This window comes from Myotis lucifugus, unplaced genomic scaffold (assembly GCF_000147115.1).
Source record: "Myotis lucifugus unplaced genomic scaffold, Myoluc2.0 scaffold_38, whole genome shotgun sequence".
Lineage (NCBI taxonomy): Eukaryota > Metazoa > Chordata > Mammalia > Chiroptera > Vespertilionidae > Myotis > Myotis lucifugus.
Window position 1 is genome coordinate 7,048,084 of NW_005871086.1, and position 15,900 is coordinate 7,063,983.

Below are 15,900 nucleotides of genomic sequence, written 5' to 3' on the forward strand. Positions count from 1 at the left end.
TATCAGGATGCTATGGCAATTGTAACGAAGTATGGCGAGCCCAATTTATTCATAACCATGACATGCATCCCCAAATGGGCAGATATTGCAAACAATTTACAACGCTGGCAAAAAGTTGAAAACAGACCTGACTTGGTAGCCAAAGTTTTTAATATTAAGCTGAATGCTCTTTTAAATGATATCTGCAAAGTCCATTTATTTGGCAAAGTAATAGCTAAAATTCATATCATTGAATTTCAGAAACGCGGACTGCCTCACGCTCACTTATTATTGATATTAGATAGTGAGTCCAAATTACGTTCCTCTAATTAATTCCCTTTCAATGTGCACGAATTTCATGCACCAGGCTACTAGTTAGAGGATAAGATGGTAAAAACATTCAATGTGACCAGGTAAAAATGATGATGACAACAATGATGATGGTGATGATGAGGATGATTGGGTACGGTCACAAATATAACTCCGCTATTTCATCTGTGTTTTCTTTTCCAAGTTTCCAGACATTGGTTGGCCAGAAGGAAAGTAACTTTTAATCTTGTCTGGTTTAAAGTTTAGTCTGACCCAATAATTCTGATAGTCCTATTTGGTAATATTCAGCTCTTTGATACCCATTTTCCAAAAATGGTAAAATCTTAGAAAACAGTTATCCTGTCCATTTAGGTGGTTTTGTGTAACTCTAAACATATTTTGGAACATCTACGACCTTTGAGAATATTGGTGTCACTCTAGAAAATAGATGTATTTATACCTAGCTGCAATGTCATTCAAAAACTAGATTTATTTCTATCTAGCTGCAATATGCATAAAGAAAACAGTAGTATGTTTATAATAGGTATATAGAGCAGGCACAATTATTATTTTTAAACAAGTAAACTGAGACCCAAAGAGATCAGCAATACTTTAGAATAATTGTTATGAACTGAACTGTGTCCCCCAAAATTCATGTTGATGTCCTAACACCCAGTAACTCAAAATGTGATGATATTTGGAGATAGAGTCTTTAAAGAGGTAATGCAGTTAAAATGAGGTCATTCAGGTATCACAGTGTCCTAATACAAAGAGAAAATTTGGACACAGACTGGCATAGCCAGTAGACAATGATAAGATACAGGGAGAAGATTGCCATTTACAAGCCAAGGAGAGAAACCACAAACAAAACCATCTCAGATCTATAAACCATCTAGATCTCAGACTGGCTTCCAAAATTGTGTTTAAGCCTCCCAGTCTGTTGTAATTTGTCATGGCAGCCCTAGCAAACTAATACAATGGGAAACCTCTAAAAACATCATCCTGTGAACAGTACAACAAAAAGACATGGTTTCTAACAACAAGAAAGCCCACTGCATGGGAGAACATATTTGCCAATGTTATCACTGATAAGGGTTTAATCTCCAACATTTATAGGGAACTCATGCAACTTAACAAAAGGAAGATAAACAATCCAATCAAAAAATGGACAAAGGACCTAAATAGACACTTTTCAAAAGAGGACATTCAGAAAGCCAAGAGACATATGAAAACATGCTCAAAGGCACTAATCATCCGAGAGATGCAAATCAAAACAACCATGATGTATCATCTCACACCTGTCAGAATGGCTATCATCAACAAATCAACAAACAACAAGTGCTGGAGACGATGTGGAGAAAAAGGAACACTCGTGCACTGCTGGTGGGAATGCAGACTGGTGCAGCCACTATGGAAGACAGTATGGAGTTTCCTCAAAAAACTAAAAATGGAACTCCCATTTGACCCAGTGATCCCACTTCTAGGAATATATCCCAAGAAACCAGAAACACCAATCAGAAAGGATATATGCATCCCTATGTTCATAGCAGCACAATTCACCATAGCTAAGATCTGGAAACAGCCTAAGTGCCCATCAGCAGATGAATGGATTAGAAAACGGTGGTACATCTACACAATGGAATACTATGCTGCTGTAAAAAAGAAGGAACTCTTACCATTTGCAACAGCATGGATGGAACTGGAGAGCATTATGCTAAGTGAGATAAGCCAGTCAATGAAAATGAAGGAAAAATACCACATGATCTCACTCATTTATGGATAATAAAGACCATTATAACCTGATGAACAAAAATAGATACAGAGGCAGAGCAGCATCAAACAGACTGTCAAACTACAGCGGGAAGGCCGGGGAGGGTTGGGGGTGTGTGTAAGAGATCAACCGAAGGACTTGTATGCATGCATATAAGCATAACCAATGGACACAAGACACTGGGGGGTAGGGGAGGCCGGGGGAATGTCAAGGGGGGAAAAAAAGAAGACATATGTAATACTCTTTGTAATACTTTAAGCAATAAAACAAAATTTTAAAAATAGACATGGTTTCTGTCTGTTTTTTAACTGGTATTAGCTATTTTACATACTTCAACAGTGTCTTTGTCTGGCACAACACATGTTCAAAAATATTTGTTGGATTAATAAATGAACTTTATTATTTTAGTTAATGCAAGATATTACTTTAACATGTTTTATCAAGCTAAATAGAAAATAAAACTGAAAATGTAACTTCTTCCTGTTATAAAAATAGTCACAGGGATTTAGAGTACAGCATAGGGAATATAGTAAATAATATTGTAATAGCTATGTGATTGTCAGATGGGTACTAGACTTATTGGGGTGATCACTTTATAAGTTATATAAATATCTAATCATTATGCTGTATACCTGACACTAATACAATATTGTATATCAACTGTAACTGAAAAATGCATTTTAAAAATCATAAAGAAAGCCCTTGCTTGGGTAGCACAATTGGTTGGAGCATCGTCTGAATATGCCAAGAAGTAACCAATGAATGTATGGATAAGTGGAACAACAAATCAATGTATATCTCTCTCTTTCTCTTTCTCTCTCTTGCTCTCTCTCTCTCACACTCTCTCTCTCTCAAATAAATAAGTAATAAATAAAAATCATTTAAAAAGTTACTTCCTCATTTTAAAAACTCTACATTTATATTCAAGGTAATTTATAATAATTGTTCAATAAAAATTTTAATATCAAAATAGCAGCATGCCCCGGAAGTCATCATTTCTACAAATGTTAATAAGTTACTTCCTTGAGAAAAAAGACTCAAATTATAGAGAGGTGACTGATGAAAGTATCTTATTTAAATTTTCATTTCTATTACTATAGTCAGAGTCCTCCTAAGAATCAATGCCTTGCTTTATTTCTATCATCTCATTGATCGCTCCCAAATCTTTCTGAAGTTGTTAGAAGTACAAGTATCTCCAATTGATAAATGGAGAAAGTTAACTGGCAAGTCAAAGAATATTTTTCAATAGTAGAGAGCAGGCTCATAAGGAAGGTAGTTAAACAGGATGAAGACAGTTAAACATATGCAATTGGGAGAGGAAGGGGAGAGAGGGAAGGAACTGAGGGAGCACAGTCTTTGAGCCCCCGCCCCAATGAGTTTGATCACATCTAGAGCCCAGAAGTGACCATGAGAATGTAAACTCCACAGGAATTTGGAGAAAGCTTGGGGAGGACTTTGGGTTTCTATACCTTTAGACAATCTAATCCCACCTAGTGCTTGGACCTCTGAATGACAATAAGAGTAATAATGACAACAGCATTTGTGTGTGTGTGTGTGTGTGTGTGTGTGTGTGTGTGTGCGCTTTGGTGGTGGAGGGAAATGGACATTATAGCAACCTTACACAATGGTAGGACCTGGTTAAGCAGTCTCTGAGGCTGGAGCTTGAATCCATAGGGCAGGTCGTGAGGAAGAGAAGGTATAAAGTGAGCAAGTACAATCTGGAACCCACAAGTCAGGGACAGACTGAAAATTGCACTATTGGTTATAGTGGCCTCTAACTTTGATGGTGTTCGTGTCCAGGGCCCTTTGTCACAGAACTAAACATAGATGTGAAGGAGGAGGATCTCAGGGAAGATGGCTGCTGTCCTGTGCCAATGAGGTGTACCAACAGGTAGCCACAATATCTGTCAGTGCAAGTGACAAGAGCACCTGCCCCGACTTTCCTAAGCATAAAACCCAAAATAGTTGCTGTTTTGTTTTCAACTTCCAAATCTATTGCAAATATGTCTCTTATGGCCCACCCAAAACCAAACACATTCAGTGAAGGAATTTCTAGGAAACAAAATTCAACCTAGCCAAGTTGACATATTACAAGGCCACCACACAAATAAATCTATCATCTGAGCTAGATATTTCATATTCATTTGCAATTAAGAAAAAATGAAGCTTGGGTGAGGGTAGATAACTGGAGTCACAGAGCTAGTAAGTGGTAGAGCCAAAATTCCAAATGCCTCTAGTTTGTCTAATTAGGCATATTAACTATCAAGGGTCCAAATGAAAATAGTGATTTAATAGGTATCCCCCCAAAAACCTCTAATATTATTAATTTTTATGATCATAAGCCCTTACAAATGTAAAACACTTTGTAGTTTTCAATATGTTTTCTTATAAACTTCTCCTCTGAATTCTCAGAACAATGCTGTGAAAAAGGTAGGTGAGTTTATCTACATTATACAGATGAGGAAACTAATTTTATTTATACTTTCCTAAAACCCACAGCCAGTGGAAGAGCCAACTCTGGAATCCAAGTCTCCTGACTTAGCCCTTTATCCAGAGCCCTTGTAAATTAAAGTAGCTGGCCAGAGTTGACAAATTATCCAAGAAGGAGAGGAAAGGTGATAAAAGACCATAAACAGTAGTAGATCTGGTGGTGATTAGGTTTAAAAATTTTAAACACAATGCCGCAGATCTGCTCCTAGCCTAGCAAGTGAATTTACTCCCCTCATGCTCCCCTCATCCCTGTGAGAACTGGAACAATTCCCTGTTATCTGACCTGGTTTTCCATGTCCAACCACTAGGTTCTGAGTCTTCCTGGGTTCTGAGGCTAGCATCTAGGCCAGGGGTTGGCAAACATGGCACGCCAGTAACTTTTGCTGGCACGCGAAACCCTCTCTTATAAGCTTCCATTTACAATTTTTTTCTTAATATCAACTTTTTTATTTTTCAGATAAATTCAGTGTAGGTGCATCTTAGATAAATAAATAATTTTACATAACATGTATACATTAAAAAATAAATGTATTTTTCATCATCATATACTGTGTTTTTGTCGCTCGAATGAATTTTATTATTTCTTCAAGGTTCTTCACATACGTACACCTTAAGAGATATCAAGTAGGCGTAACATGTTCTCAAAAAATTAGGGTTGGTGCGCAGAAGAATTTTGAGTCAGAGATTTTGCTGGTTTTGGCATGCACTCACAAAAAGGTTGCCCACCCCTGATCTAGGCACTGAGTTCATCCATTTTAAGGAGAAAAAGGCTGTTATGTGTGAAAGGAATCGAAAATCTCATCTTGTTTTACAAAAACAAAACAAACAAAAAAACCGAAGCTGTCTCTTCTCTAGACTTCAAGAGAAATTTAACTATTTTCAATGTTGTAGCTAGAATTTATTAATTCCTTCTACAAGCATTTGTGGGATTTCTATCATGGGCAAGCAGAATGCTAAGCACTCTTGGACACAACATGAATCAATGTAGATTCCACCCTCAAGGAACTTACAGAAAATAAATGGGTGAGGCACGAAGATAAATCTATGTATTCTGAGATGCCATGAGAAAAATTATAAATCAAGTGCTATGGGGGTTCAGTTAGAGATAATTACTTCTGGTTAGGGATAAAAAGGGAAGGTTTTATGGAGCTAGAACTTGAAGATAGTGTCTAAATAAAGCAGCTATGAAAACAGAGCTGTTTAACTTGGTTGGAGCATGGGGCATGTGAGGTGGAAAAGGTGGGAAATAGAGTTAGAAGGGTAGGTCGGAGTAGTAGAAAATCAAGTTAGAAGGATAACTGAAGCCAGATTGTGGTAGGCCTTGAAAGTATTGATAAGGAATTCAAAATTCATGTGCAGACAACTTGAAGTTCTCAGAGTTTGGGGGCAACTTGAGACACTGCATTAACTAGTTTGCAAGGTTTGAAGAAAAGCAAATCTCAACTCATTTACATTTAACCCTTTTCAACCCTAATTAAATGTCATGGGATAAATAGAGATCCACTCATTCCTTTTAATCAAAGGTAATTTGTTTACTCTAGCAATTATCCTTAAAGTATTACAAAGGGTATTACATAAGTGTCCTTTTTTTCCCCCCCCCCGCCCTTGACAAACCCCTACCCTCTCATTCTTTTTAATCAAAGGTAATTTGTTTACTCTAGCAATTATCCTTTCTAACTAGTCTCTTATCCTTGATGAGGGGTTTGACTAGAAAAGTCAAGGAAGGGAAAATGTCCCTTTGGCGACTAGATCCAATGCTCAGCTCAACTTGTTCAAGGCCCAAGAGAATATTGTTTCCTTGTCTGCAATTCTTGTCTTCTGTAATCTGGTCGACCTTAGTTGGAGAAATCCCTAGCTCATCTGTAAGTTCTAGTACAGGAAAAATCAAAACAGGCAGCTCAGTACCTAAAATTGTGATGGCGAGAACCCATTACAAGGCTGGTTGCCTCTGAAAGTATCTCAAAAGGAGTCACATCAAGTCTTTTCATTTCAATGATGAGGAAAATGAATACACTTAGGCCAGATGGCTCATGAAATTATCCATCCCTGCATCAGCCAGCAGTCATATGATAATGTCCCACACTGTGGTGACTGTACAATGCTCACATGAAACTTCATTCTCACGTAAGAGAAGAAATCAAGTCATGATACTGGCACCGTTTCTTAGAGATTTCACAGCCTGAGCCTTGAAAGAATAGGGAAAATAAAATACACAAATATATTGTTTTAATATTTTAAGTTAATATTATAATTTCACTTTATTATTATATTATTTTTAATTAAAATAAGTCCAGTTTCTTCCTGAAAAGTGAAAAAAATTATCCACTCTCAATAACATGTTCCAAAGACCAATGGGTAAATATGCAATTATCTTAGTTGCTCATTTTTCTAGGAAAAAAAAATAGAAATTATAACAGAAACTGATTGTTCCCTTCCAGTCAGTTACAATTTAAGTAGATGATGCTATCTAGCATTTATTTAACTATCCATTTTCATACACTTAGTTATTGATTTTGGCTAAAACTATTTTATAAATCGTATTTGTCTTGTTGATGGGTATGGAAAGTCAGAACCAGAACCCCAAGTGCTGGAGAATTCCCCTAGAGAGGAAGGCAAGGTTTACAAATAGAGGGCCAGCCAGCCCAACAGCAGCCAGGAGTTGGGGAGGGTAATGGTCCTCCACTCTAACAATTCACCTTTTAACTTTTTATTTAGTCTTTCCTATTATTCTCCTAATATGAATACTATTTTCTATCCACGAAACCCTTATCATGTAGGTAAAACTTATTGGGTTCAAAGAAAAATCAATAAAAAAACAAATCTCCCTTTAACAAAACTGTTGAAAACACATTCCTTTAAGGTTAAAATTAAACAGCCTCATCTGACTCCCCCCCCACCCCCCGTGACAGCAAACGCTGGGTCTGTCCCAAGCCTGCCCCGGCCGCCCTGCACATCGATAGCAGTCCACAGAGACCTCCGGGAGGCGAGTAACAAGCCCAATGAAAATGGAACAAATGATCCACCGCCCAGCACTGTTTCTCCAGGAGCAACTGGTGTCCACTTCCAAATCTCTGAGGCTAGCAACGAGGGGAATTAGTAAGGAGAACTATGTGGTCCAGAAAAAAAAATATGTGTGGACCTGAATGGCTTGTCATTATTAAGTTTCCCCACTGGGTCAACATGCCGCCTCCCCAGTTTACCAGGTTTCGCCTAACCTCATCCACATTTAAGTCTATGGAAAAACAGGAGGGCCTTTCAGAGAGGAAATTCATTCATGTTTGGATTCGGGCAGACTTAGAAACTTTAATAGCACTGTCATTATCCTGCCGGGTACACCACAGCGCAGCCCGTGAGCTCTCCCTCAACGGGCACAAAATTTCCTCTGGAATTTACAGAGCAGAACCCTTGCACACACCTCACCATAAGAACCAGATTACATAATGTCTCCATCACCCTCCTGACAGCTACAATTATGAGTCAATCCTGGTTTAAATATGAAACCGGAAGCTCCGTGTTTCCCCTCTGACTATGTGGCAGGCTAAGTCGAGCTCTCTGGGCCTGTCAGTTTGGCGATTTGGGCTGCTCCCACAGTCACTAATTTAGCATGAGACCAAATGACGGGGTAATTAAAAGCAGCGCTGCAGAGACCCGCTCCAGGACCAGATGTTCTCCCTATTTAACCATTGCCCACAAAAGGAACAGAAATAGCGTCCCCACCCCCACCCCCAACCCCCATTCATTTTTCCTTTTCTTTATCTTCCCCAGCTCATTTCCATCTTCTGATCTTTCCATCCCACGAAATAAAAGTCCCAATGCGGAAAGATGACATGTTATGGAACACATGCCTGTACGTTGTAATGGGCCCTGTAGTCTCCTCTCTGTACTTCTCGATGCCTCCCAGCTCCAAAGGCTAAGTTGCCCTGGCAACTTCACATGACTAACAGCCTCCTACAGCCCCACCTAGCTGTGAGGACTCAGATTTGAGTCAACATGCCCCCCTCCCCCCTCCCACCCCCCAACCGGCACTTGGTAGTCCAGAGACTAAGTAAATAGCATTGCTTTTTGGTGTTTTAGGAGCCAAAGACTGGCTGAATGAGGCATCCCCTCCCCCCTTTATTGCCCAAAAGACTGGACAAATAAAAGTCTCCACACTAGCTTCTAGAGAGCCCTGGCTAGGAAGGCCATGGCCCACCTGGTAAATAAAGGAGAGGTCTTTTCTTCTTTTCTAGCTACTGGACAAATAAGAGAGAGGGAGAAAGGAAACTTGAGCTAATAATTTAAATCATCCCAAAATGGAGCAGTATATGATAAAGCTAACCCTATGTTATCAAATTAGGTGAACTAGCTTTCATATGTCCTTTGGGATCCAGGGTCTGGTCACTATCTAAACTGCAGAATTCCCCAGCGTTAAATACATACAGACAGAAACTTTGAAGACCATTTTGGAAATCAAAAGAATAAAGATGTAATTTCACCATGTGTCATCATAGACAAGCCACCTCTACCTCTGAAGTAATTTCTTTTTGTTGTTGTTGATGTTGTTAATCCTCACCCAATGATATTTTTCCATTAATTTGTAGAAAGAGTGGAAGGGAGGGGGAGAGACAGAGAGAGAGAATGGCACTTCAGTCTGCAGGTTGATGCTCTATCCATTGGGCCAAACTGGCTAGGGCTGAAGTAATTTCTTAACCTGCAGTAGGAAATGATAGTCCTTGCTTTCTTCTCCTCAGATATTTGTCTGCAAACTTCACCCTCACCAACAATTTCTAGGCATGTGTATTTCTGGGTTTTTAAAATAAACAGTGTTAACAAATCCTCAGTATTTCCAAATAAATAGGTATAATCCTTTAAACATTAAATCTAAATATATAAAACATGATAGTTCACAGAGGATTTTGACTTTAAGAACCTTCCATTCTGGCTTTCAGTGATCCATTTTGGATCATTAAATATTTGCTAGAGTCAGGTAGGTTGATTCAAGCCACTGCCTATTAGTGACCAATCTGAAATGAGGATAAAGCTACAAACACACACACACACACACACACACACCTGTAAATCTGAAGGAAACAGAAGGAAACAGAAATACTTAATATTTTGGAGGAAACTTGGCAGTTCTGTAAAGCAAAGGCACTGCTACTGATACTGTTGTACTACTTTTGTTCTATCTAAGAATCACTTCACATGCAGGATTGGATGTGGCTTACACCCTCCTGGTTAAAGAGACAGGAAAGGGACAGTCTGAAGTCTCAACTTTCAGGGGTTAATATCCACAGCAAGGCAAAATGGTGCCCAGAATGACAGCAAACAGAGCCACATGACAAGAAATAAATTGTTGTGGGCAGCTCTATATTGGGCATACTGTACCCGAACACAAATAAGAAGGACTTTCTATTACTCGCCACCTGATCATTGTGTGTTGGGTGTTGGGGGGGGGGGGACGAGTTAAGAGATATGAGAGAAGCGTCTACTCTTATGTCAATGTCACTTATGTGATATTTCCTGCAGATACATGAAGATGTATTTGAAGTAAGGATGTTCTCTACTATCTCATATTTATGAGCTTCCTGATCAGAATCCAAAAGTGTACTGGCTTCTGATCAGGAATTGAACCAGCTAACTCCTGGTTCCTGGGTTGACACTTAAGCACTGAGCAACACTAGCCAGAAATAAATCAGTAATTCCTTTTTTTTAAATATTTTTTATTGATTTTTTACAGAGAGGAAGGGAGAGGGATAGAGAGTTAGAAACATCGATGAGAGAGAAACAGCGACCAGTTGCCTCCTGCACACCTCCTACTGGGGATGTGCCTGCAACCAAGGTACATGCCCTTGACCGGAATCGAACCTGGGACCCTTCAGTCCGCAGGCCGACGCTCTATCCACTGAGCCAAACCGGTTTGGCAAACCAGTAATTCTTAACTGGGGAGAATAGGACATTATCCTGGAGGAAAATGTAGTATGAAAAAGCAAATATAATAATAAAACTTTATATTTAGAAAACTTAAAAAAAAAAGTGTACTGGCTTTTATTGAATAGGGAAATGTGAATGTATTCAGTGCCTCAGAGGGAAACACTCAAGCTAAGCCCAAAATAACAAGAACCTTGGAGACATATTTAGATCAACGTATAAGAAACAATGATGCACACCACGCAGAGCAATTACTCTCACTGTCCTACTTCCACAGGACATCTGAAGAATGACGAAGGATGGACTACTCACACTCCTTGCAAATATAAAACATGAGTCACACTTGCCGCTTTTAACCTTCCACTTGCTGGGAAAGAATGACTCCTCCACCTGAGTGCCCCACTCTGCCTGGGGTCATTTAGGGAGACATTTGCAGCATGTTTGTGTTCTCAAAAATCATGTCCTACTCTCTCCTTCAGACTTCTCCCGAACTTCTGCCCAGCCAAGGTTGCCCAATACCCACCTTGCTTCCCCTATTTCTTGTGTAGATTTATAAGTGACAAAAAAACAGCCAACAAGTTAGTATTAATTCTTTACATTCCTGGTTTTATTCATTTGTTGTACATATTCGTTGTCCACTTACAATGGGCCAGGGACTGCACAGGGGCAGGTACACAGGAATAAGGAAGACAGGTTCGTGTTCTCAAGAAGGCATATTCTAGTGGAGCCAGGGAGACTATTAGCCCTCGCAATAAGTGGTACAAAGTCAACAAAACAGGCACCCATACAATCTTATATTGTATAAGATTCCCACACATCTTCCACATGTGCCAGTAGATAGGTTGCTCACCTCCAATTTTGAAAGAATTTCATGATCAACCAGAGCTTTATGGTATCAGTTCTCTGGCATTTTATTTACTAGGGGCCCAGTGCACAAATTTGTGCACCTTGAAAGGAACTGTGAGCCGAGAGGCAGAGGTAGGCACAAGGGCAGATCTCAGCTCATCCTCCACACCCCCACCTGGCCCCTCCCTCAGCGGCCCCGGTCCCCTGTCTCCCTGTCTGCCGGCAGCCCCACTCCCGCCACCGCTCCCACTCGCTGATGGCACCAGCCCTGCTCGCACTCACTGATGGCTCGAAGCAATTGGAGCCAGCGATTGGGGCCCGCACCAGCAGCAGTTGCAATTGGGGCCGGCGACAGCAGCAGGTGGGAGCGCGCAGCGGGACCGCAGTGTGTGGGAGCAAAGAATTTTCAGTAACCACCAGAGGCTCACCCTGATGACAGCAACTGGTGCTCCACCTTGGTCTGGCGCCCCCCCCCCCCCCCTCACCTGCTCAACCATCCTGCTGCAGCTGAGGCCCACCATGTTCTGTACACGCCCCCTGGTGGTCAGTGCACATCATAGTGACTGGTTGTTCGATTCAGTTGTTCCACCGTTTGGTCTATTTGTATATTATTCTTTTATTATATAGGATTTTATTTTATTACTAGAGGCCTGGTGCACGAAATTCATGCATGGGTGCAGTCCCTAGGCCTGGCTGGCGATCAAAGAGTGAGCGTCTGGCATGGAAGGGCAGGTCCCAACTGACCTCTGGGCCCTGGGCAGCACCTGGGTCCCTGCTTGCACTCACCCACTCACCTGCTCCACCATCCTGCTGTGGTCCCACTCTCGTTGGAGCCTATCGGGGTCAGCAGCGCTTCCACTGCCGCCCGCTGCCAGCGCTGCATCGCCGACACCTGCCATGTTCCACACCGCCCCATTGTGGTCAGCACACGTCATTGCGAGCAGTTGAACTCCTGGTCTCCCAGTCGAACCACCACCAGAGGGGGCAATTTGCATATTAGACTTTTATTATATAGGATTATATTTTAGTTTAGTTATTTTATTTTTGGTTTAATCTTCACCCAGGTATATTTTCCATTGATTTTTAGGGAGAGTGGAAGAGAGGGAAAGACAGGAAAAACATCCATATGAGAGAAACACATCAATTGGTTGCCTCTGGTACAAGCCCTGACCAGGGCCCAGGCCAAGGAGGAGCCTGCAACCGAAGTACCTGCTCTTGACTGGAATCGAACTCGGCACCCTTTGGTCCGCAGGCCAACTCTCTATCCACTGAGCCAAACCAGCTAAGGCTTCTCTAGCCTTTTAATATTCATTTTAAGAATTGGAAAACATTAAGCTCAGAAAGTGTATGTAGGGTTTGGAGGAGCCACACAGTTGTCCCAATGGAGGAAGTAGGGAAATCTTAGAGGATCATCTGAATATTGAGATAGCTGTCCCATCCTAGGCCTTCAACATTTGCTGGTTACATCATTTTTACAGCTCTGGCTGTGACCATTTCTGGACCTGAGACACGGCCCACTCCACCTCTGAGAACATGGAAAAGGAGGAGCAGTGACCTCAGGAACAACTTCCTCCTCCAAAGCCAGTTTCTTGTCCGCCGAAACCTTTACAGCAGGGCAGGTGGTGTGAGTCCTACCAAGGAGCCTTTCAAAGCAGCAAGTCCGGCCTGGAGGTCAGCCTGGATCTTGTCCAAACTGGGTTCCACCCACGGTGAAAACCAATCTGTTTATGAGTCCGCTTTTATGATGTTACAGAACGTCTGCGAGAGGGGGAGCTCGAGTTCCCGCCGGCTCTCTGGGTAACCCGCCCCACAAAGGTGCACACACTCACTCGCTGGGAGACAGAGAAAAGCTTGATGGTCCTTCCCTCCGCCCAGGCCCGCACTGAAATGCGCTTTAATTGCATCAAAGGGCTCTTCTCAATGGGGTTTCAGAGCCGCGAGAGCGGCGTCCCGGGCGCGGGTTCCTTTCCGGCTGGCCGGCATTCCTGCGCCCGGCGCGGGGAAGGGGCCGGGGCTCCTCGGGGAGGGCCGGAGGCTCATTTCCATTCCGCTCGCATACAGCCTCCGTTGTGCGGGCCCGGCCTGCCCAGGGCGGCCGCGGCGGCCGGCGAACAAAGCGCCATTCATCGCGGCCCGGCTTCCTCCGGCCGCTCGCCGCCGCAGCTGGCTGGCCCGGCACGCCATCCGCCATCCGCCCTCCGCCCTGCGCTCTCCGCCCTGAGCCCTTCGCCCCGCGCCCTGCACCCCTCCGCCCTGCGCTCTGCGCCCTCCGCCCTGCATCCTGCGCCCTCCGCCCTGCATCCTGCGCCCTCCGCAATCCGCGCGGCCGCCGGCGCACAGACACCGATTCCTGGGGCCGCGCTGGCCCGGCGACCCGCGCTTCTTTCCCCGCAGGCTCCGCGGTGAGCATCGCGCGGAGCCGGCCTGCATTTCTGGCGGGGGATCTGCGGACACTGAGCCTTTTCAGCGTGGAAAGCCTCCGTTTCCTCCCGGCTGGTTAGGAACGAAGATGTCAGTCTCCACCGCCCTCTCCCGCCCCGGCCCCCGCCCGGCCCTGGGGATGGTGCGGCCCGAGTTGCCAAGTTGTGAGAGGACTTTGTTTCTCCTCCGCGGCCTCTGAAATCCCGACGAAAGGGTCACTTCCTGACTTTTGTGTCTCTTCAACCCAGTGCCTGGAAAGTTCGTACCCCCTTGTGACGGAGGGCATAATTGCAAGCCTTCTCCGTAACTTTTTGTCAGGACTCACACATTCCTAGGTTGAAGCTTGGGACGCTGGCTTCCCAACAAAGACCACTGTTCTTCCTCCCCCATCTCACTCCTGGGAAAAAAAGCACAGAAAAGAACATGTGCTTGTTTCGCAGCCCAGTTCTCAGGCTCCAAGCACATTTCCTCTGCCGCACACAGGAGACCAACTACAGGTTAATGCCAGGAGCGCGCTCGCGTCAAATAAAAGGGGTGCAGCCGGCTGCGGGGCTTGATTCCTACCCCGAAACCTAAAGTAGAAGCAAGATCCAGACCCACATCCCTGGGGCGCGGGTCAAACCGAGGGGGGAGGGGGGAATGGCGGAATCAAAAAACACCAAATAGAGGAAGACTTATCAACCCTAATCCACTCATTTTACAGATAAGAAACAGATAAGATCTGAGAGGGGAAATGACTTGCCAACCCTCAGAAGGAAGCTGGTTCATTTTAGGGCATCTTAACAGTTGTCCTCAAGCAAACTTTCAAAATAAACTTAGAAATAATTTTCGAACAATATAATAATAATAATAATTCTAAGAAAATATATTGCTCAAAAAATATTTTATGTTTTTTCTTTTTCCTCTGTGTCAGAAAGGGCCGCCCCTTATATTGGTAGGGAAAAGGTGAGACCCCAGGTTTGAAATGAGGATTAGAAGAGAATCTTAAAGTATTTTCCCGAAGAATGCTCCCTGTTTCTTTCACTTCCTGCATTTTGAACACTGCTGACCTTCCTTCCCAAAGTAAAGTATTGCATCCTTGATGTGGTGGGGGAAAAAAAAAAAAAAGCACAACAAAATAAAAACTGGTCACTCACCACTTTAAGACTCTTTTCCTCTTGCTGGAAGAAAACTCCAGGATCTTAAAATGGAGAGAGGGTTACTTTGCAATGGTTATTTGTGAAGGTACAAATGAACCAATGTACACACAGAGAAAGGAGAGAAAATGCTTGCTAGGTACCAGGCACTATGCTAAGCACTGGACATGCATTACTTCATTTAATCTTCACAATAACTTATGAGGTTTATATTAATCTCCCATTTTATGGAAAAAGACATCCAGGCTGAAAGGTTAACTTTAAGTTTATCAAGACTGCACAGATACTAAGTGACCAAGCCAGGCAGTCTGACACCTAGGCCTAATGTCTTTCACACGAGACTTTACTGAAACTTTATGCACAAACACATGAGAACACACCCTGGGCCCAGGGGCCTGGAGTTGGGAGCCAGGGTTGCTTTAGCCAGACATAGGTCTTTGTGCTGCTGAAAGAGCCACAGTGGCAGGCCTGAATAGGAGGGAGAATCTGCTCCATTCGTCCCGCCTGGAAAGAAAGAGGGCCCTTCTGAGCACTTGATAATTTAACGCTGAAACTCCCTGTTCAGAATGCAAAATAGTGTGAGTTAATAGTCATTAGCTATTTTGAGCTGCCTGGTGATTTTCTTTTTGTTTGTTTTAATCTTTTAAGCAATGCTCTGTAAACTACAACAGTGTCTCAGTTTTTTAGGTGTTTTTTTAAATATATTTTTATTGATTTCAGAGAGGGAAGAGAGAGATAGAAACATCAATGATGAGAGAGAATCATTGATGGGCTTGCCTCCTGCACGTCCCCTATTGGGGATCGAACCCACAACCTGGGCATGTGCCCTTGACCCGAATCGAACTTGGGACCCTTCAGTCCACAGGCCGACTCTCTATCCACTGAGCCAAATCGACTAACGAAGTGGTCGGCAAACTGCAGCTCGAGAGCCACATGCGGCTCTTTGGCCCCTTGAGTGTGGCTCTTCCACAAAATACCAACTTCTACGCATGTGCACGAAGTATCAAATGCACCGTACGTGCGCGCCTGCCCGTGGTA